The sequence below is a fragment of the Herpailurus yagouaroundi genome, unplaced genomic scaffold (assembly GCF_014898765.1).
Source record: "Herpailurus yagouaroundi ecotype Mexico unplaced genomic scaffold, PumYag 29, whole genome shotgun sequence".
NCBI classification, from domain to species: Eukaryota; Metazoa; Chordata; class Mammalia; order Carnivora; family Felidae; genus Herpailurus; species Herpailurus yagouaroundi.
This window is the reverse complement of record NW_024412377.1, coordinates 60,397,554-60,413,119: the sequence shown is the minus strand read 5'-3', so window position 1 is coordinate 60,413,119 and position 15,566 is coordinate 60,397,554. Positions and strand designations below refer to the sequence as shown.

Genomic DNA, 15,566 nt, shown 5'->3' with positions numbered 1-15,566 from the left:
TGTGTGTGTGTGTGTGTGTGGTTGTGTGTGGTGGAAAATCTACCATTGTCAGAACTGCAGGCTGCCCCAAATGCATAGATACGGAATGCTTGTTATTTCCAATGGCTTGATTTGAATTTGAAGTGGGGGAGAAAAGCAAAAAAACAAACCTCAAAGCTCAAGTTGCTTGGAATTACCTTGAAAAGGCTGCATTTTCTTAAGCCTTGTTTAGAGAAACTTCCATGCTTCATTTTAAAAGAAAATAAAAGGGGAAGGGGTTCTACTCCCCACCGAGAGAGAGAGTAACCATTTTACGAAAGGATCCACTATTTTTTTTATAAGGACTTGCTCAGTGTGTTACAGTCCACCAATCAATCAAAATTACTTTTACCGGCTTGTTCATTTCTTCCTTCTAACTACCACATAGAAAAACCCAGCTCAGTGCCTTACAGTACGATTTGTAGTGCAATGTGACTGAAGTTTGGACAAGTTACCTGCATTTGGCTGTTAATGAAAAATGACAGTGTTTTCCATCCGACTAGAAGCACCCCTTTTTTCCTACTATGATGTCTAGCCCACTTTAGTACCAAATCTGTCAGAAATCACACCAATGTGACCGACTGATTAGTGAAATGGCATGAGATGCCAGCAGCAGGTTTGCATTCAGAACAGGTTCCCCTCTGTCATTTAAATTAAAAAACAAATAACAAAGCAAAACAAAAAATAAAAAAGGAAGAAAGAAAGAAAGAAACTAAACACTCTGTCACATAATGATAGAATGATGGGATAATATTATGCCTCTCTGACGTTTATCCCTTTTTCAGTAATATCCTTAACATGGCAATCCACCTCTTAGCTTCCTGTCCCCTTCCCTTTTTACGAGTTTGAGACCTTACTTCTACATCCATCATATTTTAAATGTTTAGAAAGAGAGAGGAATGGGGTGGGGGTGTGATTCACTAGCAACTCAGATACTCCTAACATTGACATTGCTCAAACTTTATAGTGTAGGAGCCAAATCTCCCAGTCCTGTTGGCAACATGGAAAAGCCCGAGTACTGCATGGGGTACTCGAGAGCAGGGTGGAGGGATGCCCTTCAGTCCAAGCTAGGGAGAATCCCCCTCTTCCCATCCCTGGCAGAAATGCTATAGGTGACATATATTTACTACCAAGGCATGAGGCAGCCACTCATCCATAGCCAAGCAGCATGCCAGGTGCCTAGATGGGAAATTGCTTCTTAAAACAGAATAGCAGGGGGACCTGCATCTTAACTCCCAGAGAGAAATTGTATCCGAGACGCTGGCACAAATCAGGCAGAGTCACCTCGGCTCCGTTCGGGGCGGTTGAAAATGTAGCTAATGAATCACAGCATGGAGAGACACAGTTTGAAACTAGGTCAAACGTGTAAAAATAAGTGCAATCATCGCAGGCACTTGGCTGATGAGGGGCTACTTAACGCCTTGAGTGGCAGGGTTTATTTGCCACATAGAACCCTCTTCAGCGATCTGCCACAATCAATCCTCTTAATTAATGCAGCCCATCAGTGTGGAGAGAAGTCTTGCACACCTGGGAGAGAGCTGAAGCTCCAAAGGGAAACAGCCAGGGTCTCTTCACTGTGTGATGGCAAGAGAGAAAAAGAGAAACCCGGTATCGTGTGATTAATATTAATTAGCTGGGATACTAGATGACTGGGATCAGGAGAGTAGCCCTCCCCAAATCATTTGGCTCCTTTGCATAGAAAAATCATCATTGTCGTCGTCATCATCATCATCATCAGCATATTGATAAGGCCGATAGCTGGGTGAACATCAGTTAACTCAAACATATCTATTTAACCACCTCTAACGCAAACACACCTACACACACATACACACAACAGTCAAGCCCCCTGCAGTGCTGAGTGGACCTGGAAGAGGCTATCAGTTTGCCCTGCCTTGAAAAACAAACAAAACAGGGGGAGAGGGGCATGGTTGCTGTGGATGCGTCCCCCACTCACCTGAGATTGTGGGAGGGATGAGCTCACAGAGGGAGAGAAGCAGCTAACTTTGGGAGCTTGCTACCTAAATGCCAACATTACTACGCGATACCAGCTGGTGACACGTTGCTATAGTAACTTCAAATAATGTGCAGGGCCAAAATAAAATAAAATATAGAAAGCGCCAAGGAGAGGAGATGAAGGAAAGTTTTCATACCAAGGGAGGCTCATAGGGAGATGAAAAGTTCTATTTATCAGGACATTTATTTCCTTTGGAGGCTAAGAGTGGCCAAATGTCATTCTCAGGTTGCTTCTCCATTCACCCCCACATCTGCCATGTGGTTATATAACAGATTTTATTCCTGGGTGGAATTGGCACTGTCTGTGTGGTGGATCCAGGACCGGAAGTGGGAGGCTGTTGTGTTAGGAGAAACAGGGACTCTAAAACCCCTTCATCTTAGAGCTTTGTAGGCTACTCAGAGTTACAGTTTGTAGCGATTTGGGGGGAATCTAGTGTATTGTTCTGTCTTAGCAACCATCAAGTCTGGGCACTGTGCTAGGTGTGAAGGTGCAGCAGTGAGCGGGATGGATAAGGCTGTGCTCCAAAGAGTTTACACCTGGTTCTGCCAGGATGTAGAGCATCAGAGGGCCTAGGAGCCAGCCTATCTGAATTCAAATCTCAGCTCTATCTCTTACTAGTTGTGTGGCCTTGGGCAGGGTCTTGTGCCTCAGTGTCCTCATCTGTAAAAGGGGATAAAAAATATTCCTTACTTCATACAGTTCTGGTGAGAATTAAATCAAAAGGCACTTAGAACATAGAAAGCCCTCGATAATTGTCAGCTATTATTATTATTCTCATTGTTGCTGACTGTGGTCTAGGGAAACTATGCAGATTAGCCAATTGAAATCCCTGACCTGGAAGAAGGATATGATGAGATCACTTACCCATGACTGTCTGTGGACACATCAAGTGCTCCCAATAACAGCTCAGTGCCCTTTGACTCCGAACATGCCTTTGGTTAAAAACATGCCCAAAGTCCAGCTGTCAAGTATATTGAACATGTGCCTCTTGGACCAGATACGTTGGGAGGTTTCTTTTATTTGGGGACAATTGCAAGAAGGTAGGAAGAGTCACAATAGCACCCAAATTGTTCAAAAGCATGAAATACAACTGTCTTCATCAAAAACGTATCCCCCTGTCTCTGTGTGCAGTGACATTCTTTGGTTACCCAGAGATCCTGCTGTGTGATAGAGTAAACCAAGTTACCTTCTTTCAGGGGAAGCTTCTTGATGGGCACAGACCCCAGGGTTTCATGTGGCCAGCTCCACGTCAAAGGCACAACATCACAGGAAAACAGAAAAGTGCACTTGGATGCTATATACTCTGGATACGCCCTGACACATTATATCTGTACAAGATGACAACTAGTGTAGAGTTATCTATGTGCACCCCTGCCTGGTGCTGTGGGCATTAATGATGGCTCAACTACTCAGCATTGTCAGGGCCAGAGCTGCAGGTGTCTCCTCAGAGAGCTAGCATCACTCACAGGAGCAGGAAGGGAGGGGCAGACAAGGCTGCTTTAAATCAAGGTTGGAAAAGAAGACTGAACTGGTAACATACTCTTTATTTGAGACGAACACATTCTGATCTTGGTGGACCTGTGCCTAAGGCTCTGTGATGTGGGTCACTTTAAACCATCCAAAGGATATAGTGGGATCCCAAGGGGGAGGTGGATGGCAAGCAAATTCCATTCATTCATTCCTTGTGCTCAGGACTCTACATTCATCATGTCACTGATTCATTTCAACAAACTCATGAGGTCAACTTTAGACCCATTTTATAGATCAGGAAAGTGAGATGTATGGAGGTCAAGCAGCTTGCCTAGATAGACATTTAGTATATGATGGGACAGGGATTAAAATCTGAATCTTTCTGACTCTAAAACCTGTATCTTTTCATAAATCCACTGTGTCTCCCATGTCAGCACTGTCAGCTCACCTGGGGAGAGATTTTTGTCCATTTATTCATTGCTGTATCACCAGTCTAGAATTGAACTTGCACTTAGTGTGGGTTCAGTAAATACGTGTTAGATGAGAGACTGAATTTATTATAGTATTCCTCATCTCTAAAAGAATGTTATAGGGACCACCCTGCACACACAAACTCTGAAAAGTTAGGGTCATGTGTAGACCACCTTTGCCTTGGGAGAGGCCAGAAATTAAAGAATTTTTGTTCTGCTTTTGAGTGTACTCCATCTTAAGTTATATTTGATCAAGCTACAGTGAGATCGTTCTTTCACACATTCCTTAATTCAACAAATATTTCTTGAGCACCTACTATGTTTCAGGCTTGGTTCTAGCTGCAGGGGATACAACCAGAAATGAGAGTAACAAGATTTGTTCTTAATGAGCTCTTATTCCCATTGGATAGAGGGCCAGGGATGGAGAAACACAGTAGAATGAATGAATAACCAAGTAATAATATTTTAGGCAGTGATATCTGCTACTAATGAAATATTACAATTAGCAATGAAATGGGGATGGAGTGAGAAGGAAACTATTTTCAACAGGGGAGACAAAGGCAGCCTCTTAGAGAGCTGGCATTTGAATGGAGATCTGAATGATGAGAGTCAGTCATGCAAAAATCTGGCAGAACAGCATTTCTGGGCAATTGAATAGCAGATGCAAAGGCCCTCAGGTGGATGTGCTTGGAGTCCTGGAGGATCCCAAAGAAGGCCAGCATAGCTGGAAGGTATGAAATGAGGGAAGACACTATATAAGATGAGGTCAGAGAGACAGGCAGAGGCCAGATCCTATGGGCCCTTGGGGGTCAGAGGCAAGCATATAGATTTTCCTCCAAAGTGCAGAAGGAGGCCATTGATTCGAATTTTAAAAAGCTCACTCTTGCTGCTGTGTGTTTCAAGAACCCCTCTTTAAAGAGATGGCTCCCATGTCTTACCACATAAGCCCATCTCCAAGACACTGTACTGGACTTATTCCCACGGTCATGGGTCTGTGAAAAGTGCAAGTTGTTTTCACTGTTGACTCTTCCTTATTCCTGGTAGTGTGACCTCTTTTTGGCAAATGCTTCTCACTAAATTATTATTTTATAGCGTACTCTGTCCCTCTTTGTTCAGGCAAGAGAGTGGACTCTAGTTTTATGCGGATCCCATCTATCTTCAAGCTTAGTGGGCTCATCTCCCTTTTATTTGGAGCTGAATGAAGGGGAGCCTGCTCCAGTGGCTCCCAGTCTCTGATTAAAGCCATTCCCATCTGTGGGACCTGAGAAACCTGCTTGCTGGGAAGGAACACCCGCCCAGTTTTTAATTGAACAGAAGATTTTTTTTTTAATGTTTCTAATAACATTTGTGGAGGTGTGGGTGAAGTTCACAAATGTGATTGCAAGAAGAATAGTTTCAGAAGCATGGATTTATTCTCAGCACGTATACCAGTGATGGGCCTCCAAATCTTTGCACTGAATGCCTCAAGAAAGGCTGTGCAAAAAGACTGTTTGGAGTCCTGGACAATACAGTATTGTCCTCAGCTCACTTCTCCCTGGGAAAAATCAAAGCCCTGAGTATCACCAGAATGTGGGCTCTGGATAAGTATCCTAAGCAGCCCCTCACCTTCTTCTACAAACGTGTGGATCAAGGTTATGTATGACACCAAGATCAACCTCCAATAGAAAAAAGATTCACAAAAGGATACTATGTTTCAGGCAGGAGGCATTGTGGGGTAAAGGACAATAACTACCATTTAAAGGGCTAAGCCTGTATCCGGCACTTTTTATAGGACTTTTTATATGGTTGTGGCAAGAGAAGAAAAGAACTGGAAGAAGGAGAAGCTAATAGTAGTCGGACATTTATGAGTCAGACACTAGGCTAAAAAGTATAGTGATGGTCACAACCACCATCAGTTATTGAGCACTCGCCATGGGCCAAGTGGTATATACGCATTAATCCTCCCAGTATCCAGGTGATCTTGATAAAACCACATGTACTTTACAGATGAGAAAACCTAGAAGCAGAGAGGTGACATGACTTGGCTAGATCAGCCTGACCCCACGATGCTTTTGTTTTTCTTAGAAAAAAGAGAAAGACATTACCATTTTGTAGACATGATATAATCTTAGTGACAGGAAAATTAAGCAAATCCTTAAAGTACACGAAGAAAGGAAAAGGGCATAACATTTTACCTCACTGTGCTCCCTGTTCTATTAAGATCATTCAATATTCCATTCAATTCAATAAACTTCTCAAAAACTAAGAAATATTCTAGATATTTCCTATGCCTATATAGAGATGGAAGGATGGGTGGATGGGTGGATGGATGGATGGAGGTAGCTTGGCATATGGGTAGACACAAAGCCACATAGACTGAACGAGCTCTCTTCATGACTGTGCCCTGTGGTTTATGAGTCTCCCATGATTTTAGGCTCAAATGAGGATAAACACTCGATCTTCTGCAGTGCTTAGGGCATTGAAGGCCAAGAAGGGTTCAGAGTGGAACATCAGTGCCATGTACTTGGAAATATATCTGGTTTCCCATAGAAGCAGTTTTCCTAGAAGGCACTAGACAGGGAATCCTAAGTCTGGGAGCAAACGCCGGTTCTCTTCAACATGCTCTGGAACTTTGGACAAGATACTTGATCTCTCTGGCCTCAGTTCTCTCATCCCTGAAAAAGGGACCAGTGCTACCAACAGCACTGTTGTGAGGAGTAAGTAGAAGGCAGGTGCAGGGGTCCTGTGTAGAGCCTGGCACACCAGAAGCACTCAGAAAACCTTCTTGCAATGCTCAGCTTCAGCCCCCTCTCTGGTTCACCAGAACAGTTTGCTGATCAGCTGAGGAAGTGTGGAGTTAGCTTTTGGTTGACTCGTGGAGGATGATTTAAACCTCCCTGTGGACCTGGAGAGCTGCATTGCGGATGATGATTTATACAATCTCTCCCTGCCCTTTGTTTCCCTTTACAAAGTCTCCACGTTTAGATGAGAGGGGGGGCAGGCAGACAAATGTGTTCACAGACAACCAGGCAGCGAGGCAAGAAGGTTTTCAGAAGGGATGATTATTTTGTGGATAAAAGGATTGCTTAGTTTACCCCTTGTGTTTACTTCACAAGGAGTGAAGAAGAGTAAAGAAGATCTCTCTCTCACATTGCGTTTTAAACTTCAAGCCCAGCTTTCCAACCAGGACTCTCCCTGTGCCTCCCCAACCTCCCCCAGATAGGTCGAGTTGTCCCTGCTGCAAGTGGCCTGCTAGTCCCAGCAGAATCCGGTACTCAGGTCTGAGTATGATAATAACAGTTGGGTGTGTGTGCAGGTGGCCTCTTTGCAACACCTGCCTTGACTGCTTAACTTTACAGGGCTCAACCAAAGCAATGACACACTGATGGTTTAATTATTAATCCACATTAGGGCAGGATTTTCTCCTTTCCCAGCTAATCCTCCACTCCTTATTCCCAATTAATCAATCGGTTAACAAATATTTACTCAGCACCTATTATCTGTAAGGAGCTGTATCAGGTACCTATGACACTCTGAAGATCTCAGAGTACTAGGGAAGATTATCCCTGTCTAGGTAGCTAGCTAGCTATCATTTATCTATCTGTCTATCAATATAGTGGTTTTCAACTAGGGCAATCTGTCATAATTGGAGGAGAGGGGAGGTTGCTAGTGATATCTGTTGCATAAAGGCTAGGAATGCTGCTAAACACCCTACAATATACAGGCCAGCCCCAACAACAAAGAATGATCCAGCTCAAAATGCCACCAGTGCTGAAGTTGAGAAACTGTGATCTGAAGAGAGATATATGTTATGAAGCCAGATGACAGGTGCAAAATGAGTGCTATAAGTAAAGCTTTCTCTAGACTTTTAAGAAGTGGAAATGACCTTTGTGGGTAGGGATGTTTAGGGAAAATTTCACAGAGTATGTGGGGCTTGAGGAACTACATGATTGAAAGGGATTAAGCTAAAAATGGGAAAGGACATCTTAGATCTATAGAAAATACGTTTCATTTTATAATTTGATTAATTTGATCGGGAGTAACTGCCTAAAAGAGCTGTGTGGGGAATGATTCTAAGGCCAAGTCCTAGCTCAGCAGGAAAGAGTGTTGATTGATTAGTGATGTCTGCTATAGGCAAGGGAGGGGGAGGGATAGTGGAGATGCTGCGAAATTGCTGTCCCGCTTTTGTATGTGGAACAGGATGAGGAAAGACGCAGAGGTGGAAATGAGCAAAGTGTTTTGGTATAGCAGAAGTTCACAGAGGGAGATCACGAGAGAGACTAGGAGGGACAGACTGGAAGGGCCTTGAATGCCAGGTTGAGAGCTTTGAGCCTCAATCTGCAGGTAATGGGACGCCACACAGGCACCTGCCTACTGGGTTGCCTTCAGGACAGCTCTGCTGACAAGGTCTTGAGAATGAAAGACAGCTGCCCAAAGTCCTTGCTCTTCACTTCTATAAAGAGAGTACTATTTCATCTGTTAACAGTAAAAACTGGCAGAATCATCATGCTTGGGCTTTTATGAAGCTGATTCCAATGATGAAAAAAAAATCCTATGAAGCTGAACTCAGAGATAACTGTTTGAAAAGCTGACTCCAAGGGTTCACATTAATGAGCTCCCGTAAAGCCCTTTTGGATAGAGCATTCCTTCTGATGTCGTATGTGCAAAAAAAAAAAAAAAAAGCCTCAAGGAGGAGGGGGCAGAATGGTGGCAGAATGGTGGAAGACCATTTCTGGGGCTCATCTGCCACTGACCTTCTGGTAAGGACACTACACTGCCCACTGATGTTGTGCTTCCCGTCAGCCCCCAGATCCCCGACCCACTGGCTCCATAGGCTGTTTCCTCTCTGCCCTGGGAATGATACCTCATTGATTTATTGGTTTGCGATTTTCCGAATGACATCATACTCCATTTTTTTCATTCTTTCCTTTTGCTCACCTCCCTCCTCTTAAATTCCCATTTGTCCCACTTCTACTTCCCTGTCCTTTGGAATGGTAACAACACCTTCCAATTACTCCTCTGCAGTCCGCATTAGCTGCCTGCTGACTCCTTCTCCCTGTCATCGTTAATAAAGGTGACACTGCAGCTTGGCGTGAGTGCAGGTCCGCCTCCCACCTGCCCCACCCTCCCCTCTCTTGGACCAGAAGACTCCCTAACCACAGAGCCCCTGCCTTTGACGCTTTCTTCCTGTACCCAGCTCCCTTCCCTGTGTTCTAATCCACACTCAATTAAAGAAAGATCAAGTGACACAATAAAAATGCCATCCAGAGAGCTGGCCTGGTAATGCCCAGATATCAGATCAACTTACTACAACCCCGTATCTACTAATTCTATCTAGAAAAAAAAAAAAAAAGACATCATAGTTGTCTGGACGGATTTGTTTTTGAAAACCCCTGCTGACTCTTTTGCCCCGGCAGGCCTGGAGAAATCCTAGCAAAAGTCTAATCAAAGTTAAAGCTTAGAATTGGAGAGATGATAGGGAGGCTGCTCCTTGGGAGTCCTTGCAAGCCAGTGTCCTTGCAGCACAAGGGGAAAGCTATGGACCAGGGAGATTAGGTGGCTTCCCCATGGTCACTCAGCGGCTGTCAGTGGTAGAGCGGGTGCTAGAATGCAGCTGTTCTGACCACAGCGTTAAATCGACTATACCATTCTCTACCAAGTCTAAATGCTGGCCCCTGGCCTCCAAGACCCCCACAAACAAAATGACTGTTATTTTCCTATCTCAGCCAAGGGGTTGCCCTGATACCTAGAATAAATGGACCTCCACTAATAATGAAGGCTGATGTTTGATGTGCACATGCTTTATCTCCCTCACCACGTAGGTTTCCAGATTTGGGGAAGAACAAGCCATTGAGCACTAATTTCATCTTTCAAAAAAAATTGAATGGGCGCCTCTATTACCACTATTCATTCCCACTTTGATTGATTATGTTCTGTGCCCAGCATCCAAATCTGGTTAAGAACATCAAATTAAAAACCAAACGATTGATCACTGAAGTCACTCTGTGTAATGAAAATGGTCTGAATGTGCCTCGGGGCAGGAACAGGGTGGGATGTGGGAGGCTTTGCTTACAACACTTTGCTCTGAGATCCTCAAACTGGCAGTGCGCAGGACTCACACAGTGCACAGAAATGCTTTGGTTGGCATGGTATTGTTGTTGTTGTTGTTGTTTTTAACATTTGACTTGTGTGTCAACTATATTCAAACAAAAAACTAAAAAATAAAAAATAAAACATTTGACTTTTTGTCAACATTTAAAAGACAGAAGCTATTCCATAAAGTTTTGAATTTTCAGCTTCTCTTGGACACTTACTTGGAAGATCCAGAGATAGCATTTTGTGTTCCCATATGGCAGCACTGGGAGCTACCTCCAGAAGTGGACAGGGCCTATGGAGGTTGGATACGCACTTGCCAGGCATCCCAGGCCTGGCCTTATTCTTGGGTGACATACTTGTCTTAGCACTGAAGTCCTCTGTCCCAGGAAACCCCTCAGCCCCTGGCAAACCAGGATAACTGGTCACTCTACCTAGTTCTTCTTTTACATACTTGCCTGGTCCCTGTGGGCATGTGCACATATGGCATTTTCCCCATGGCCTCTTCCCCATGGCTCCCTTCAAGCCCACATGGTTCCCCAGAATGACATTCAAGGCTGCCCAGCATCTGAATCCTGCTTCTCCTCACTTCCCCAACCTACCTGCCATCTATTGCAAACTTCTCTTCATTCTCTTGGCATCTGCATAAGCTAAGGATGCCTTCTTTTACACAATTCCTTTTTCAAGACCCATGCAAGTGATATTCCCTCCTCCAGGAAGTCTTCTATGATTCCACCTGATGCTCTTCTGCCCCAGACAGACCTAGGTACACCCTCCCTCTGCTACAATCATTCTTTCTCCTTCTGTTGTATGCATCACCATTAACACAGCATCAAGTGAGTAGACTGTGGTGGTGGTCGTCCTAAAGACACAGAGGGAGTCAGAATTTTGATTAAGTTTAAAAAAAAAAGTAAAAATTGTAAAACTTAATTAGAAGTCCCGGTATCTCTGTGAGTTTTTTATGATTCACCAAAATGAAAACTGAACACCATCCCACAGGAACCTGTCCCCACCCCATGACAATATTTAGCATTCCATAGTCTAAGAACATCTGGGTCTCCTGAACACTGACATCCAACTCTCCTTCTACTTATAACATGGAATATTAATTACATGCCCTCCTGTGTTCTCTGCTAGCCCTGGAGGTACTCAAGGTCAGGGACCTTCTTCCATATCCTGTATCTTCAATGCCTGGCTCATGGAAAGTGCTCAGTAAAAGGTTTTCCAAGTGAGTGAGTGAGTGAGTGAACCTCCATCAAAGGGTCCAGCGGGACTGTCTCATTTGCTATGATTTTAGAAAAAGAAAAAAGGTTCTTCTTAACTGTCCCAGTGCCCACAGGACCTCTGTTTCTTAGCTGGCTGCCCTGAATCATATTACAAGCTAGAACAATCAATCTATGATTAGGGTCAAGCCATCATTCTTTTGGACATTTATCATGAGATCATAACATTACAAAGTGTTGGTAGCTTTAGGGTCTTTTCTTATAAATAAAGAGAATTCCAGAAGTCCAACTTCCTACTGGACATTTCCCCTGGGACACCCCATTGGCAGCTCATCATAAACATGTCAACATCATCCTTCCCTCTCAGGCCTCTCTCCCTCCTCCCTATGTTTTCCTTCTTAGAATCACCCTCAGCTTAAGACAACAGCCTAGCCATAGACTTTGATTCTGATCATGCTCCTTCTCTCTCCCTTTCCTCTCTCTCTTCTCTCTCTCTCTCTCTCTCTCTCTCTCTCTCTCTCTCTCTCTCTCCTATAAATCACCTAGGCCTGGGGATTTAGAAATTTATCTTGAATGTGTTTGTTCTTTGCCCCCACTCTCACTGCCCTGATTGAAGTTACCATCATTGCCACCTGGCTTACTGCAACGACCTCCTAAGTGGACCCTGCCTCCAGCCCTGCCCCTTCTAATCTCCATATTGCAGGCAGAGTGTGGTCTTACTAAACTGGAAATGAGACTGACTCTCACTCCTGCTTAAAATCTTCCCCTGACTCAGGGTAAAAATCCAAACTTCTTAGCACAGGATGCAATTCTCTGCATGATCTGGTCCCTTTCCAACTTGATTTCTTCCACTCTTTCTACCTGCTCCTTTAAACTCTACCATCAGGCAACACAGAATTGCTGTCCAACTCACTTATCCAGGTCATAGTCCTCTCACCTCTGACAGCCTGACACATGGTGTTTCCAGCCTCAACACATCAACACACGTGAACGTGCGCACGCGCGTGCGCGCGCACACACACACACACACACACACACACACACACACCTTTAAACAATTTGCCTCATCACCTCTATTGAGCTTCAGGTTTCATATTTGAGATCACTTCCTCCACTAAGTGTTCTGGGAGTCTCTCCACCCCATGCTGAGTTGGGGGTCCTTCTCTGAGCTCTCATGCCCCCAGAATCATCACTTTGGTGGCACTGATCACAGTTTTCAGGACCCCTAACCTTATCTGTCTATCTTTGCTATAGGACTGTGAGGGCAGACACTGGATTAGTATCCTACTTTCTTATCTCTTCATCTACAATATAGTTCCTGGCACATAGTTGGTACTCAACAAATATTTGCTCAATGAATGGCTATATGGGCTCAGATGGAAGAATAAATGGGGCACAGGTACCTAAAGGGCGTGTGCTAATTTGGGTCTGCTTTGAGGAGACACACAGATTGTTACAGGGCTCTCTTCTAATCAAATAATTTTCTCAAGGGAATTAGAATAAAGTTTGGTCTGTCATGGAAAGTAACTTCCTCACTGTGTAATGGCTTAAGCCTGAGTGGGAAGGGCAATGGATTTTGGAATCCTGGACATTCTTTCCAGCCTCATATCCCATGGACACAGTAGGAAACAACACTAGGCCCAGAATTAGCAGACCTGGATCTCGGCTCCAGTCCTGCCACTTGATTCCTGTGTTCCCTAGGGAGGTTGCTTGCTCTCTCTGTCTTCACCTATAAAACAAGGGTATGGAACCAGCTCCTTTGACTCTGAATGTGGTCACTTGTGGTTATCCATAGCTGAATTTGCATCCTGATTCCCAAATTCCTAGCTGTGTAGGCCTCTGTAAGTAATGCTGACTTTGTGGGGCTGTTATATAGATTACATATGATTACATTCATAAGGGGATAATGCAGTAGTGCTTACAGAATATTCAATAAATGGTTACAATTAAGAGTATAGGCATATCACATGGTTAATTTTTTAATGGTTATAGGATAAAGCTACACAGAAATAGCTAAGATTTAAGCTCTTTAACTCTGAGTCATGTCAACCCCCTCCCAAAAAAAAGATTGATTGTACATATTTGCAGCCCTCTGTATCTTTAAAACAAAGCATCCAATAAAACTGACATTATGTCACAATTAAGACAATAAATGTTAATTGTACTGAATCAAACCACTAATTTTGCTCCTACCATAATTTCATTTTGGAATTTTAAAGCCCTTACAACTTCAAAGCGTCATCTGTCACATGCTATCATTTCAAGATTGGCAGGATATTGTTGTAAAGGAAAACTTCCCTGCCCTTGTGATGTCAGATGATGTTCCCCAGGGCATCCACCCCCTTCCCTCAGGTCTCATTTAGTGTCCAAGGTTCCAGCTGGTGGCACAGCATGAAGATGCCTTTCCAATGAATACCCTGTGTTCCTGGAATCCTTCTCTGGTCCAGGACCCATGTGGATTATCACTTTCACAGCTGGTTAGAACAAGGAGAGGCCTGAATTCTATCTAGTCCTAACTTTGCCATCAAGGAGTTGGGTAATCTTGGGTGAGTATCTTAACCTGTAGAGGCCCGATCTGGAAAATAGTAGAGGCTTATGGCTTCAAATTCCAAAGGTGTATTATTGGTATGTGAAATTAGAGAGATTGCAGAAGTAGGTCCCTTCCTTTCTCATTCCTTGGATGAGGCTGGGCCGGGAAGTTGTGGTTACCAAACTTTGCTACACATTAGAATTACCTGGTAACCCAATTCCCCAGGCATCAGGACTTTTAACGCTCCCTGGGTAATTTCTGATGTGCAGCAAACTTGGAGAACCTCTGGTCCTAGGGAGTCAATATAGCTCAATAGACAAAAATGAGGCAGGCTTCCCTGACTCCAGACTGGCCACTGGTCATAAATAAGCTACTCGATCCCTACAAGCCTACTCTTCCTTACTTCTGAACTCATAAGGTTTTTGCAATCAATAGGTGAGATAATGCACAGGCACCTAAGGCTACTCAAAGCATGGTTCATTGACCAGCAGCACCAGGGTCACCTGAAAACTCATTGGAAATGAAGAATCTCAGGACCCCATCCAGACTTGATGAATCAGAATCTGATTCTCAAAAAATTCCCACGTAGGCAGCTCTCAAATATTGAAGTTTGAGAAACACTGCTCTAATACTCAGTTCAATAAAATGTACCTTGTGTAACTTTCTCATCAGCCCTCTGAGTTCATTCATTAGCCATTCATCAACACTTGCACAGCACGTGTGAGGCCAGATGCTGGGCCCCTAGCATAGTGACTGGCTCATAGCAGGGCTTCAAGAGATGTTTGGCCATTTCATGAATGGATACAAAAGGGAATTAGACCTGCTTCCTACTCTCCAGGAAGCTCATGGTCCATGAGGAAAATCAAGATATGAACTCGCATATCTGGAACAGAGCAATAGTTACGAATGATGAAGGCTCCCCTTTATTTGTATACTTGCCACATGGCAGATATAATGCTAAGCAATTTAGGTACACGATCTCTTTGAATTCTCAAAACAATCTTAAGGATAAATACCATTATCACCTGCCTTTTGCAAATGAGGGAACTTTGGCACAGAGGAGAAAAGTAGCTTGCCCAGAGCTACACCCGATGAGGAGGTGGCACTGACAAGGTTTGAAGTCAGCGCAGCCCCAGCCTGTTCACTCTGCAGCACTGCCACTGTGAGATGAAGCACCAGAGACAATTTCTGGCTTAATAACTTTGACTACAGCCTGTTCAAGGGCAGACCCATCCCCAGGTGCTGTGGGATACGCAGCAGGAAGCCCTGCAGGCAGAGATGCTGCCAGGTTTCTATCGCAGCAGAAGAGCCGGCCAGAGGGCTGAGAGCTCCTGCAGGCTGCTTGTCGGACACAGTCCACCACATCTAGCTGTCCCTCTCCCTTGGCCTCTCTATGCTGCTTGGATATTTTACTTGCAAATACATTTGGCAGTTGATGCCAGCCTCTCAATGACAAGTCCAAGGAACAGAAAGAAAATTCCTTATCAGAGCTTGGGTATAAAAGCAAAGAAACTTTCTGAAAATCACATGATGAGTTGCAGGGTCTCAAAGCAGGGGTCCTGAGCTCTAGGCTCATGAGAAGTTGTGAAAAAGGACAGGTCTGTGATCACCAGGGATAAAGGGTATAATGTAATTCCTCTGGGTCTTCCTCACCAAATAGAGTTCCCAAGAATCTGCATCTAAATCAGGCTTGGCATAGTAATTAATTGAAATATTTATTTGTGCTTCAACCTTCCCATAATTTCCCTTCCCTCTCCCTCCCTTCT

General features: G+C 44.1%; 2 protein-coding genes across 6 annotated transcripts in view; one reads left to right on the top strand and one right to left on the bottom strand.

Moving 5' to 3' along the window:
* DOCK2 (dedicator of cytokinesis 2) overlaps positions 1–15,566 on the bottom strand; it is a 418,809-nt gene that overhangs the window by 97,167 nt on the left and 306,076 nt on the right. The window lies entirely within an intron of this gene.
* Positions 1–15,566, top strand: part of INSYN2B (inhibitory synaptic factor family member 2B) — a 121,612-nt gene that overhangs the window by 432 nt on the left and 105,614 nt on the right. The gene's annotated exons all lie outside the window — the stretch shown is intronic.